The sequence below is a fragment of the Micrasema longulum genome, unplaced genomic scaffold, assembly GCF_059751315.1.
Source record: "Micrasema longulum isolate JH-2025_06_02 unplaced genomic scaffold, ASM5975131v1 h1tg000707l, whole genome shotgun sequence".
NCBI lineage: Eukaryota > Metazoa > Arthropoda > Insecta > Trichoptera > Brachycentridae > Micrasema > Micrasema longulum.
The window spans coordinates 813,444-828,362 of NW_028277903.1; the positions used below are offsets into that span (position 1 = coordinate 813,444).

Here is a 14,919-nt window from a genome sequence, read left to right on the forward strand (position 1 = left end):
ACCAAATACATAAAAATATTGTGCATTACAAGCCAAGTCAATAATACATAAATATAGTAATTTTCCATACATTAAAAAACAACCATTGCTAAAAGGGCGTATACGGACGGACATTATAAATACTGAGACTTGTATATTAGACTTGTATAGACACTATACTTAGTGACTTATAAATTATAAATAAGAGAGATATAATATATATATTTTTCAACAGGTCTAAATTGAGGGTATGAAAAACAAACACAGAAATCTCCATTGATATTGAGATATTAGAAAAAAACTTTGAAAAGCGATTGTGATATTTTTAGTTATTATGCTTCACCAACTCAATGGAGAATGCTAAGTTTGCTGTGTCGAGTATAATTGAAATCTGTTTTTGTAAAATTTGGAGACCGTTTTGAATTATGCTATTATTTAGGTAGGTAGGTTTTTATGTATAGTTTATTTTGGCATAAATAACTAATTTTCCGTTTTTGGTGGAGATTTCTACGTTTGCATCTTATTAGGGTATTCCCTAAATTATATTATTATTTTTATAAATTGTGGAAAACTGATTACTAAACAGCATAATTGTAGACAATTGTAGTCTGCATTATTTTGCAGATTGTTTAACCCATTACGTAATGCAGTCTGTAAATATAAGGTGGCATCTACCATCTTTTAAGAATTAGCAAGCAGCCTGCTGCCACATGTGGGGCAGTGACTACCTACAATCTACAAAAGCTACCCTTCGGATATTTTCCTTTATTTTGATATCCATAGAGTTGAAACGGTGCTTCATTTGTTGTCATTTTTACGCATTTTTTTTTGCACCACAACAGGCCTTAGGCCCAATTAAAGTGGTGAATTACATCACAGAACACCCAGGCTTGAGAAAAATCACATTTAATTTTTTGTGTTCTCTCCGGGAATCGAACCCGGAACCTTCCGTGTGTTAGTCAAGCATCTTGACCACTACACCACGGAGGCCGCCTAAGAAGTAAAAGCTAAAAAGCACGAACACTCGACAAATTTACTATTATGCTCAATGTTTATTTTTGTAAATTTATTGATATCATTTTAAGTTGATAGATATCCAGTCATCCATGTACTTTGTAGCCGCAAGATAATTGATAATCTAGCTTCATTAGGTAAATTTTATCAACTATCAAATCCTATTATTTAAAATTAGTTTTTTTCTGTTTTTTCAAATATCATTGTCGAATAAAAACATAATGGAAATGGGGGTTAGATTTCTTACTGGCCATGCACTCTGTAGCTGTAAGACATGCTGGAATACTTATTTACTGTACAGTGCCAAAATGATCGCGCCACTTGCCCGTTGGCAGATGAACGTTCGTAATGTCTGGTTCGCGGAATGTATTAACTTTATGCTTTTCCACTGACCCCAAATACAATGAATGCAATTCCTACCTTGCACTGGGGTTCTGGTACCTTATTAAACTTGTCTCGCGGCAGTCGGGATCAGATGAGATCGTGGGGTCATGAAGGAGGGGCACTTGAGATGGTTTCTTGATTATAAATATTTCACGTCACAGTGGATAAAGTAACTGGTTCGCGATCGCGGTGAGAAGAGAAAAATTATCTGAGCACATAAATACTGACAGTTCGGTTTTATTAACAATTGTTCTTTTGTTAATTGCATTTGAATAATTTTGAATATTGAACATGCTGGGCTGGAGACAAAATGTGGTACCTACCCACAGTAAGAACCGCAACATCTTAACCAGGGCCCAGTATGCAGCAAATAAATCCAACAAAGTAAATGTGGCGTAACCAGTGCCCTTGAGGTGATTTTCACAAAAATGGTACCTGTATAAACTACTAACTAAACATAATAATAATAATAATAATGGGTGCGTAAAACAGTGCATGGGATCTCATAGTTATTGAAAACGTACAAACTGATGTCTTTCAGTATATTTGAGAATCCAAAAATCAGCTTATAAAAACATTTCCCAAGAAAAATATGATGACGAGATTCAAAGGTGTTGATCCAGCATCCCTGCTAGAAATAATGATGGATGCAAGAATGGATAACTATAATACTTAGATATAAGTACGCCGAAAATCGCTTTCGAACCTACTCTATTTCAAGGATGTGGTTCGACTCAGAAGGGTCCCAAATTATGGAACAATATTCATGCAAGCTACGGACTTGGTTGGTTTTTAATTACCTTATCACAAAATATTTTGTCTTTTGCTTAATGAAACATGACATTACAGCACCGTTTGAAAAGGAATTTTTGATAATAGTTTGTTAAGAGTTAATAAAGTTAGCAATCAACAAAAATGATAAGAGAAGATATTGAAATAAAACATGGCCAGTTACAACAGTTAGCATAGCATTATTATTTACAATATACATGTACTACTTTAAGACTAAAATGAAATAATTTAAAGCATTTTTACTTACCAATAAAAATGACTCCTGTTTTCAAAAAGGTGGTGTATTTAATTGATAAAATAAATTGCAGTTTAGCCGTGTCACTAGGAAGTTATTGGTTTGCTCAAAAGTAAGTTAATTTACATAGGTAATGTTTGATTTAATTTAATATCATTAAATATAGCCGTAGTTTCGGTGTACGAAAACAATGATTTGATTTTAAATTGATTAAAACAAAAAAAAATGTGGTATGGTGCAGCTTCTTAATAGTCATTCAAATGTATATTTTATCGATAGTTAAGATACGTCAAACATGCTTTTGAAATCATTTCAAATCTAAAAATGTATTTTTTAAGTATTGAGAAAAACGCACTGCGGAACAATTTCCAGAATACTGCGAACATTTACAAAATATGATATTTTAGTGTCTGTGAATTGTTAAAACGCTAACCAGTGTTTTGTTTTAACTTTGCTTACAGTTTAATAAAATTTCCAATTTGTGAACAATACTCGAAAATACATCAATAAATTTCCAGAGAACATAAAAATATTCATAACTTGCTGAGTAGGCTATTTTCTTTTCAAACTTAATTTTTCTAGCTAATGACATTATTTTTTTATACATCTGGCAATATTATATGAAATGGCGATCGAAACTTCAAACCAAACAGCTGTTTTGAAATTTGACGTTTCTTATCTCTTGCCGCTCGGTAGACTTTTGATCCCCGCTTCCGGCGCGCGGATTAACCTAATCTATACATTATAACAACTGCATTTGATTGACGGGCAAATTAAAGGTGTAATAATTAATGTTTAGATGTTTCTAGACACATAGTTCCCGCGACAACGCGCAGCGTTTACAAAATGCAGTTGCATTATTGCAGTTCTCTGTTTGACAGCTGTCAAATAGCGCACAGTACTTTTTTTGACGTCTGTAACGAACAGTAAAACTTCGATTCTACGCTATGTTTTGTGCAAACAACTACCCGTGGACAATTAAAGACTCGATCGAATCAATATTGATATAATTTAAGCTGTTTTTCGCGTAGTGACTTGCGTTCATTGTTGTAAAAGGCGCACAGCCGGCGTAGGTATGTAAATATTTTATATCATTAATTTATTAGCACGTGTTTTTATGGGGTTTAATGATTTAATTCACTTGTATGCGTGACATTCTGTAAATAGAGATGTCTGGAAAATAAATATTTATATATGCTTAGAGCGCAGTTGATTTTATCGCTTGACTTGTTCCATATCATTAAAGACTTTTAAAACTGCAAATAACTGTCGTAAAAAACTTAATTTAGTTTGCCTTCACGGCTGTGTTACCTATTACTTTTTTAATTGCTTCTTGGAAACGGAAATAGCCGCATTTTATAAATGTAGATAGTTGTAGGTAGTTACATATAATTTACTTTCAAGGTTATGCGAAATTATTATTCGATTTGCCTAAATGTACACCGGAACCTCTTTTTACACGGCTCCGATATTACACGGTTCAAAAATGAAACAAAAAATATTTGAGCATTAATTTAACTTTACAATATTAGTTTGTGCAAATGTTTGCAGATGAAATACTGGATTTCACATTAGGGAGTTATTAACGAATGTCTTGAACAAGTAGAAGAATTTGTGTATCTGTGAAGCATGTTTTCAGGTGATGGAAGAGTAGAAAAATATGTTGAAAGGAGGGTGAATGCGGGCAACAAAATAAACGGCGCACTAAGCACAGTAATTGCTAATGAAAATATGTCAGTCGAAGCTAAACTGGAAGTGCACAACGGAGTTTTGTCCCAACACTTATATATGGAAGTGAAACATTGAACTGGCAGAGGGAGGATGAAAGCCGAGTGAACGCGGTTGAAATGCGATCTCTTAGACGAATGTGTGGGAAATGAATGTATGACAGGGTCCAGGCGATCAGGCGAGAGTATAAATCTGAGTCAAGTATAAGTGATAGGATTAAGAAAGGGTCTCTGAGATGGTTTGGTCACGTGGAAAGAATGGTAAAACAAGTAAATATGGCGAAAATGAACGGTAACGTGAGACGAGGATGACCAAGAACGACGTGGCATGATCAGATAAACCAAAATCGTATGTCTGGTCAGGTCAAAAGCAGGCAGAACTGAAGGGCATGTATAATAAGATGTAAGAATGTGGAAGAAGCTAGAAATGTATGCCAGGATAGACGTGTGTGGCGGTCCATTCTCTCTGCCTACCCCTACGGGGAAATGACATGTTGTTGTAGTAGCAGTAGAGTTATTAAAATTAACACAACAACAGAGATGGAGAATATTTTAGAAAAGGGAATATGCACGTCTAGGCATCCACAGGGCTTATGACCTGTCATATGCTGGTTTAAGTGGCCACTTTACACACTAATATTCACCATTTTGCCCAGGTTTAAAAATCCGCAATTCTTCCATTTGTTATATGTATGTACCTATTTTTTATTTAAAAAAAAAAACAAATAATACATGCATAAGATATTGTACTCCCGGAAGTTATAAAAAAAACTCATTTGGGATACAATATAAAGATATGACACTCCATACATATCCGAGCTAAAAAGTCGTCTCCAAAGGAAAGGGAATGACCAGCGGAGGGAGCAAGTGTCGCGCGTCTTAATCACGTCGACTTTGGCAAGCAAAACACGTAGCACGGTAAAAAGCACTTACCGTTTACATCGGTCTACTGTAAGTTCTATTCAGTGTGTCGCTCCCTTCTGCATACGCGTCACCTTTGTTTATCGTTTCACTATACGCCCGACTAACTGAGCAGGACAGAGACAGGAGATAGCTGGTAACATATTAATAAAACGTTTTTAACATTAAAATAACTATTTTCAACAAGTATTGGTTAAGATAAAAACATTGCATACCGTCGCTTTTTCTATCTTTTCCAGATCGATTTTTGCAGTATCTTAGCGTACATATAGGCATTTTAGTAATTGCGAGGAGACAAAAGTTCAAAAGTAGCCGGCGAACGCTCGCAACAGACTAAAGTCAGTTCTATCAAACATATGCCAATTGGCCGCAGGTTGAGGGACCATATTTCGAACGCTCATGCTTACTCTAGTTATACAGGGTGTTCATTAAACCCTGTCACATCCGAAACCACCATGATCAGTATGAGCAAGAAGACATATTGGCATATTAAAATATTTTTTTAGAACGAATAAAATGCAAAAAAATAAAATATCAAAAAAAGCAAATGGTTGCTTGCTTCTGCTGGGGAGAAACGAGGTGGGGGAGGGGGGAGTCTGACACTGCGCCGCGCTCCCCTCACTTCTCCCCTGCAGAAGTAAGCAACCATTTGTTTTTTTAATATTTTATTTTTAAAAAAAACATTTGTCTTAATTTTTTTTTTAATACGCTAATATGTCTTCTTGCCCATGCTGATCATTGTGGTTTCGGATGTGACAGGGTTTAAAGAACACCCTGTATAGCTCAATGTTTGAGATGGTACATAAAAAGAAAATATTTTTGTGACCATACATAATATCAGTTAATACAATCTAAAATAGTATGAAAACATAATATACGAATCATGGGACACAGTATTATACGAGTACACTATTTTTTATAGAAATTATATTAATAACTATCAGTATCAAAAAGACTCAAGTAATATTTTTTAATCGCTACACTTTTAGATTTACTATTCGACTTTTCGTTTATAAGTTCATCGGGCAGTTTATTAAATTGGGTATGAATGTAGAGGAAGCGATGTCTGTATGCAGACAGAGTGATGTGGCGTTATATCCTCTCTGCCTACCCCTATAGAGAAACGGCGTGATGGTTTGTTGTTGTTGGAACGGCAAATATTTTCAAGAGATTTTTTGACGAACTTCGTTAAGCGAAATTTAGATAAATGAAGGACCTTACTTATAAACCTGGTGTAAAGTTACGCCTAGGTTTAGTTGAAGAATAAGGATAGGAATACCATCCTCATTCTACCACAGTAATAAGGATGATATTCCTATCCGTATTCTACCGCTATGCTTAGGTGTAACTTTATACCAAGTTTATGAGTAAGGCCCGAAAAATTTTCAAGTTTCGTGTATTCCGCTTTTATTTATTTATTTTTGATAAAGAAATATGGACACAAAACATACCTACCCATACATCACTGATGTATATAAATAGACACGTTCTTCCTATACTAGCTACATCTAAGATATGGTGAGATATGGTAAATATTGCGTTTAAAAAAATATGATAGCGAATTTATTTATTCAATTTACTGTAGTCTGCATTACTTTACGGGCTGTTTAACCCATCACGTAATACAAAATGTTAACACTTTTATTATTTTTTTTTATTAATATTTAAGAAGGTTAACATGAACAGAAAATACAAAAGGAAAAATAATGAAACCCACTCTCGATTAAGTAGAAGAATTTGTGTATCTGGGAAGCATGTTTTCAAGAGATGGAAGAGTAGAAAAAGATGTTGAAAGAAGAGTAAATGCGGGCAACAAAATGAACGGAGCACTAAGCACAGTAATTTCTAATAAAAATATATAAATCGAAGCTAAACTGGCGGTGCACAACGGAGTTTTAGTCCCAACACTTATGTATGAAAGTGAAACATGGAACTGACAGAGGAAGGATGAAAGCCGAGTGAACGCGGTTGAAACGCGATCTCCTAGACGAATGTGTGGGAAATCAACGTATGACAGGGTTACGAATTATGAAATCAGGCGGGAGTGTAAATCTGAGTCAAGTATAATTGATAAGATTAAGAAAGGGCCTCCGAGATGGTTTGGTCACGTAGAACGAATGGACGACGAAAGACTGGTAAAACAAGTATATATGGCGAAAATGAACGGCAACGTGAGACGAGGACGACCAAGGAAGACGTGGCATGATCAGATAAATCAAAATCTTAAGTCTGGTCATGTCAAAAGCAGGCAGAACTGAAGGGCATGTATATGACAAGATGTATGAATGTGGAAGAGGCTAGGATTGTATGCCAGGATAGACGCGTGTGGCGGTCCATTCTCTCTGCCTACCCCTATGGGGAAATGGCGTGTCTGTAGTAGTAGTAGCAGCACTAAACCGCGAAACCGGCTGTCAGCAGGTTTCTTATTTTTATTATTTTTTTATTAGAAATTATATAAATTTAAAAAGTAATATAAGGCATTATTAAGAACTAAAAGCATACGTATTTTTTACAAAAGTTTAAATAGATGACTGTTAACATAATATAATAATCAATATAAAGCCTTGTTACATATAAGCCATTTAATTATTTTATTTCTTAAAAGTTTTGTCATCATTTTCTTTTAAGATCTGCTTAGGAATATTGTTGAAAATTTTAGGAATTGTATAATGAAGTGTTCTTTGGCCATACTTGTTTACAAACCTCGGTACAGACAAGCCTTCACGTTGTGCTAGCCTTGTATTATTATTATTATGGATAACTTATATAGCTTCATGGTGATTCTATTGTTAAATTAATTTAATTAAAGCTTTTAAATTTGAAATTTAATTAAAACAATTTATTTTGTTGTCACGTGCTACGGATTTATTCAAATGATTTAGAGAACAAGTGGGTTTTAAGTTTTTTCCGAAACATCACTTCACTTTCACAGCCTCGCACCTCTGCTGGGAGAGCATTCCATGCCATAGGGCCTGCGACCGCAAATGCGCGTTCACTAAATTTAGTGCGCTGTTTGCGTAGAGGTATAATAACTTTTCCTCTCGCCGTAGACGTAGCTGATCTAAGCGTGAGACGCCTGTCAGCTAGTTCATCTGGAATGCATAGTTCCCTTAGATATTCCGGAGCAGAGTTGTGCAGTGACTTATACATAGGCCAACAGAGTTTGTATTCGACCCTCTGTGGAAAACGTAGCCAGTGTAGTTCCCGAAGTAGTGGAGTGATATGACTGAACTTAGAGATTCCGAAAATAAGTCTCGCTGCGGCATTCAATACATATTGTAGGCGAGTCATTTTGTTTTGTATATTGTATTGTATTATGTATGTTTTTTATTTAATTTGTGAAGTGTGTAAGGCTGAGACATGCATTATTGACAGAATCAAGAAAGTGGTGCTGCGTTGGTTTGGACATGTAGAGCGAATGGACAGCGAAAGAACGGCTAAAAGGATCTAAGATGCAAATGTTGATGGATGCAGAAAACGAGGAAGACCGAGAAAGACATGGCACGATCAAGTCCATCAAATATTTGAAGATGGACATGTCAAAAGTAGGAATAATCGGCGTGCATGAGAAGATGTATGAATGTAGAGGAAGCGAGGTCTGTATGCCAAGATAGAGTGTTATGGCGTTCTATCCTCTCTGTTTGTTGTTGTTGTTGTTGTTTTATTTAATTTTTTGAAATATCACTAAAACTCCAAACTTCATTGTCAAATAAAAAAAGTGTAAATAGGGGCTAGATTTCTTATTGTCCATGCGCTCTGTAGCTGCAAGACGTGCTGTAATCTAGCTCCTATGTATCATAATTGGAGACGAGGAACTATAATCCCAACCGTCCATGCGCTCTGTAGCTGCAGGACGTGCCGGGATATTTATTTATTGTACAGCGCCCTTGAGGTGATTTTCACGAAAACGGCGCTATATGAATTATCCAAATATATAAATATATATATGTAAATACCTATTCTGGTAGTTTCTGTCAAATCGATATCTGGTAACAAATTTGAGCCATAGAATAGCATTTTCGGACAGGCACCCCTGCCTTTTAAAAAGTTTGGGTACCTATTCCTTGTCAATTCTAGCTGATCTGTTGATTACTTTAAGAGCCGAGTTTTTTTTTAATTGAATTTTTAATGTTAGTTTTAAAAGAAAGGCCCCAACTGGTAATATGCATAATAATTCATTCCGCCAATGATTGATAAATAAGTCTTAATGTTTTTATGGGAACAAAATATTTTATTCCAAACATGAAGCCTTTAACTGTCCTAAATCTTTTACATAATTTAGTAATATGTTTATCCCATTAAAAAAATTTCAATAGTAATGCCTAAATACACATAATTATTAACTACACCAATTTTCCCATGGTAACATAATATGACAATACTATTATGAAAACAGTTGAAACTATGAGATACTATATTAATTTGATTCAGTGCTGGTGCATGAGGGGATCTGACATGCATAATTTTAGTCTTTTTTGCATTTATTATGAGACCCATATCATGCGACCATTTAAGCAAGGAATTGTAGTCTTCTTGTAATTGGCTTTCCGCAATGAGAAACAACAAATGCCGTGTCATCGGCGTAGACATAATGTTTGGCTTACTTAAAACTTTTGACATTGATGAGACGTAAGTAATATACAATAATGGACCCAGAATGGATCCCTGGGGTACCCCAGCCTTCGTGTATTCAAGGTTGCTAAACGTTTTATTGACTTTAACTAAAACCTAATAAGTTAGAAATTAATTAAAAGAAGGCAGAGAGTTGCTAAACTGCCTATATGTACAGAAAAATAGATCCATATTATCCGCAGAAGCCGTGTTTAGCAATTGAATTGCCCTATTAACGGGCGAATTCTGACTTGCATTTGTACGGCTTTTCGGTGTGTAAAACAGTGCATGAGATCTCGCTCTAGTATGATTATGGGGAACATACAAGCTGATCTCTTTCAGTGTATTTGGATTATACAGGTGTTTTTTAAACCCTGTCACATCCGAAACAACGATGATCAGTATGAGCAAGAAGACATATTGGCACATTAAAATATTTTTTTAGAACGAATAAAATTTAAAAAAATAAAATATTTAAAAAAAGCAAATGGTTGCTTACTTCTGCTGGGCAGAAACGAGGTGGGGGAGGGGGAGTCTGATACTGCGTCGCGCTCCCCTCACTTCTCCCCTACAGACGTAAGAAACCATTTGTTTTTTTAAAATTTTATTAAAAAAAAAATTCTTTGTCCTAAATATTTTTTGATATGCTAATATGTCTTCTTGCCCATACTGATCATTGTGGTTTCGGATGTGACAGGGTTTAAAGAACACCCTGTATATACTTCCAGAAATCAGCTTATAGAAGTGTTTCCTGAGAAAAAATTGACGACGAGATTCCCTGTTAGAAATGATGATGAATACAAGAAATGGATAATTACTGAGTATCGCAAAAATCGCTTTTAAACCTTTGAACGCGCTTTTGAATGCGCTTTTGAATGCGCCTTTGAATTCACTTTTTAACTTTTGAATCCGTATTTCCGTATTTTCTCCCTGGATTATTGCACTAGAGCAATGTTTTTTTTTACACACTATAGATATCCATTGGCGTGTCTCTTTCGTTTTTTTTTTTCATAAATATTTTACTATGAGAACTAGAGCCACTTTTATCTGCAGTCTTCAAACGTGTTACTATACAAATATGATAAGTATTTTTTTTTTTAATGTACCTACACTGAATCTTTTTTTTCAAGACCCGGTTTCAAGATGTACCCGTCTCTTCGTCAGGACACTCAGTACGCCAACATGCGAATACTAAAATACACTTTCACCTTTACGTCCTTTACGAAAAAATACGTAAATTACATGCTGAGTTAAAGGGGATGCAAACACCACCATGTCCTAACATGCACTAAATTTAGGTTAATCATATTTAGCGATATGTCGCAGAATGCGTGTTTGTGTGTGTGGTAGGGGGGGGGGGGGGGTAGGAAAGGGAGGGGCTGAAAATATTGTTGATAAATTACCTGGGTCCATGAAAAAGTATAGAAATTGAAAAAATAACATTTTCAGGCGTTGCCTAGTATGTAGGTGAAATAATTCAATTAGATGAATCTCACCCGCATAAATAAAGGTTTCAGCTCTTTAACTTCACAAACATCAACGGATGAAAGAATTGAAGGAATATAGATGTTCAAATATAGGCAGAATGGTGAATGTTACACAGTGTGTAAAGTGGCCACTTAAACCAGCCATTGACAGGTCATAAGCCCTGTAGATGCCTAGACTTCTATATTACATTTTCTTAAATGTTCTTCATCTCTGTTGTAATATGTTAATTAATCAAAATGTTTATTTATTTATACTTTATTTATTTATACTTTTACATTGTTTGTATTATTTTTTTATACATAATAATGTTCCCTCACTGGGGTGTGTCCCTTGCGAGGGAAACATTTTACAAAAGGTGAAATATGCCTTAAATTAGTTATTTAACATAATAATAAAAAAAACGTTATTAATCTAATTAACCTAATTATCATTAATATCTATAATAAGCAATATAAACTAAAACAATCATAAAAAAACATAACCAATTTAACCATATTGACCACTTAGTCAATGCTTTGAACATAAATAATATAATTGCGTCTCATAAAATGAAACAATACGGACCAAAATGGACACCAAGTCGTTGGAACAATAGACATCATCCCTCTGTAACCACACATGTGTGCACCATTTTCCAGGAATTATCAAGCAGCCAGTAGGCCACATGGCGGCGGTATCTGCCTACTATCTACAAAAGCTAAGAGCTTGGACATCTATCTTTATTTGGTTAACCATAATGTTGAAACAGTGCTTTATTTATTTAGTTTTTTATTGCTTACTTCTTGGCATGAACACTTGACAAATTTACTATGCTCAACGTTTACTTTTATCTTTTGTAAATTTATTGGTATCGTTTTCACTTGCTAGAATTCCACTCGCCCGTGCGCTTTGTAGCTGCACGACGATTGGTAATCTAGCTTCTATACGTAAATGTTATCAAATATAAAATACCTAAATGGTCTCTATTGAGATATCTGTTATTGGAGAGATGAAAAAATGAGCCTATGCTGTCGATAGAAATCTCATTGATGCAACTGAATTCAAGACGATAGCCAAGTATGTCAAGAACAGATTTTGTGGCGGTCCACGATCCCTGGATATAGAATACATACTATAACAAGTATGACACTCTGGGGCCCGTTTCATATGGAGCGGAAAACTTTTAAAAAAATTGGTCAGATATTCATTTTTTTTCTTGTATTGATCAACTCAACCTCAGAACCCCAAAAATCTTGTAGGTACTCAACGAGATTTTAAGTTGAAAAAATTCTAAAGCTTTTATACAAACAAACCATCACGCCGTTTCTCTGTAGGGGTAGGCAGAGGTTATAGAACGCCATATCACTCTGTCTTTGCAAAAAACTGATTTTAAGCACCATTTTTTTTTAAATCCGGCATGAGCGGTCATCGTTCAAGGTCACAAACCTAAGGTTTTACCAAGGACCCTATGTCCACCGACCCTGTTAAGTTTCAAAACGTAATAACCTTTTTATAAAAAAAAGTGAAAAAAGTACATATTGAATGACGTTGAACGTCCCATACTTCTAATAAATCTCGACAACTACCTGATGGATCTAAACCTGGTTTTTGCAGTCATGTAAAGTGTCATAAAGCAAAGCTACTCGTATTTGTAATATCTTTGAAAAATAAAAATTAGTACGTCAAATTCGTTTCTTACCGAAAATTACCGTAAAATACCGTAAATTACGGTATTTTACCGCGACTTTTGGTAAAATTACGTAATTTTACATCCATAATTCCGAACAATTTTTTGTTTCGTTTTATGATCCATATAAAACAGACTTTAGTTTTGTAATTCTATGCGAGAAATAACTCTTTGGCCTGTCTAAATTTAAAATACGACTGATAAACATTTCAACAGAGATGGAAAATCTCTTTAAGAAGGGGTTAATTATCTATTTGCCTTTTAGGTTTTACATATCTATATATATGCTTGGATAATTTATACAGCGCCATTTTTGTGAAAATCACCTCAAGGGCGCTGTACAATAAATAAATATCCCAACACGTCTTGCAGCTAACGAATGGACGGTTGGGATTCTAGTTCCTCGTCTCCAATTATGATATATAAAACTTACGATATATAGGAGCTAGATTACAGCACGTCTTGCAGCTACGGAGCGCATGGACAGTAAGAAATCTAGCCCCTATTTACATTTTTTTTTTTATTTGACAATGAAGTTAAGAGTTTAAGTGATATTATAAAAAAAACTAAATAAAAAACAAATTTACAAAAATAAAAGTTAGATTACAACAAGTCTTGCAGCTACTGAGCGCATAAACGTTTTAATGTTACTGAAATTATTCAACTAGAATCCTTAAATATATTCATAATAGATATTCATGACTAGACAGGTGCCACCGTTTTGTAGCAACAATTCACGGACAGTTTATACTTGTAATGCAGTATTAAATAGACTTCATGAACTCGGCAATAGTCATTCCCACGTATCTGATATATTTAGTGTAGGGTATTGTTCCTATAGAACAAACCTTTTGAACGTTTTCGAAGATGGTAAATGGTAATTATATTTATTTATTCATGCATTTCATATACAATTTTTTGTTCACTTTGCCTAGCTGTGTGAAACAGTACTTATGATTTTCTTGTTGTTTTACTGTAGAATGTTTTATTATTTAAACTCTCTACTGAATATGCTGTATAATTTTTAGGTTATTTTTTTTAAATATAAATTTTTGGTGTGATTTTTTTATATTTTTTTTATAAATCTTGTTTTTAATATTTACGTTTTGGAAAAAAAAATTATTAAACCAAATATGTTAATTTTATAAATATTTGTAAAAGGCAGATTTGCCGTTTATGTTAATAAAATAAATAAATTAGCCACTAATGTAATTGTAGATAAATAACTAAAACTTGAAAAAAATGTAGTAAAAAGTAAACACGGACACAATAGATAATATATTATCAGAATAATACGTCAAATCAGTACTAGAAACTATTCAAAAAACGCTTATCTAAACATCAAATTACATAGTAAAAATTGTCTTCGAAGTGCTCTTTGTAATTGCCAAATATTAGATAGGGCAGGTAACGTCAAATACTATGGAGAATTAATGATATAAACTTAAAGTGGAAACATCACATTGAAAATATTACAAATAAACTTAAAATACGTATATATTGAAAACGATTCGAAATATTATTAATGTAGAACAGTTTTAAAGATTTATTTTGCATTGTGCCAATCGAGTACAGTAAAATCGGATGGGGTGGTGCGAGTGACACAGTTTTAAATGGTTTATTTGTTGCACAAAAATCCATAGTTAAAATAATACTCAAAGTCCCGATACATACATCTACTGAAGAAATATTCCGCAAATCACAACTTATGACACCAAAGCAATGATACACTAAAACAATACTCGCTAACAGATTCAAAAACTATTCTTACTTGAATGAAAGACATACCACATTCAAATAATATAATCACTAGATCTTCAACACAAAGACAACTTAAAAAAATTCAAACTAATACCACTTTCGGCCAAAAGGATTTTCAGTATTATGCAATTAAAATCTATAACCTACTTCCACCGTCTATTAAAACAATTAGTAACGAGAAAATGTTTAAAAAGGATATGAAAATGGATAGTGGAGCTGGTAGAAGTCAAATAGATTGTCTCATTCGCCCAAACCAATATTAAATCACCTGCTCCACAAACGTTTAGTTTATGTTATGTTTTTGTTCTTTTGTTGTTCGTTTTATAATATAAATAGTATAG

At 34.1% G+C, this 14,919-nt stretch overlaps 1 protein-coding gene across 2 annotated transcripts in view; it reads left to right on the forward strand.

Moving 5' to 3' along the window:
* Positions 1–3,347: 3,347 nt before the first annotated feature.
* LOC148279537 (trehalase-like) overlaps positions 3,348–14,919 on the forward strand; it is a 139,455-nt gene continuing 127,883 nt past the window's right edge. For both annotated transcript variants that reach the window (XR_015822842.1, XM_088229771.1), the window contains exon 1: positions 3,348–3,477. The gene's annotated coding sequence lies outside the window, so the exon portion shown is untranslated. The remainder of the gene's footprint in view (positions 3,478–14,919) is intronic.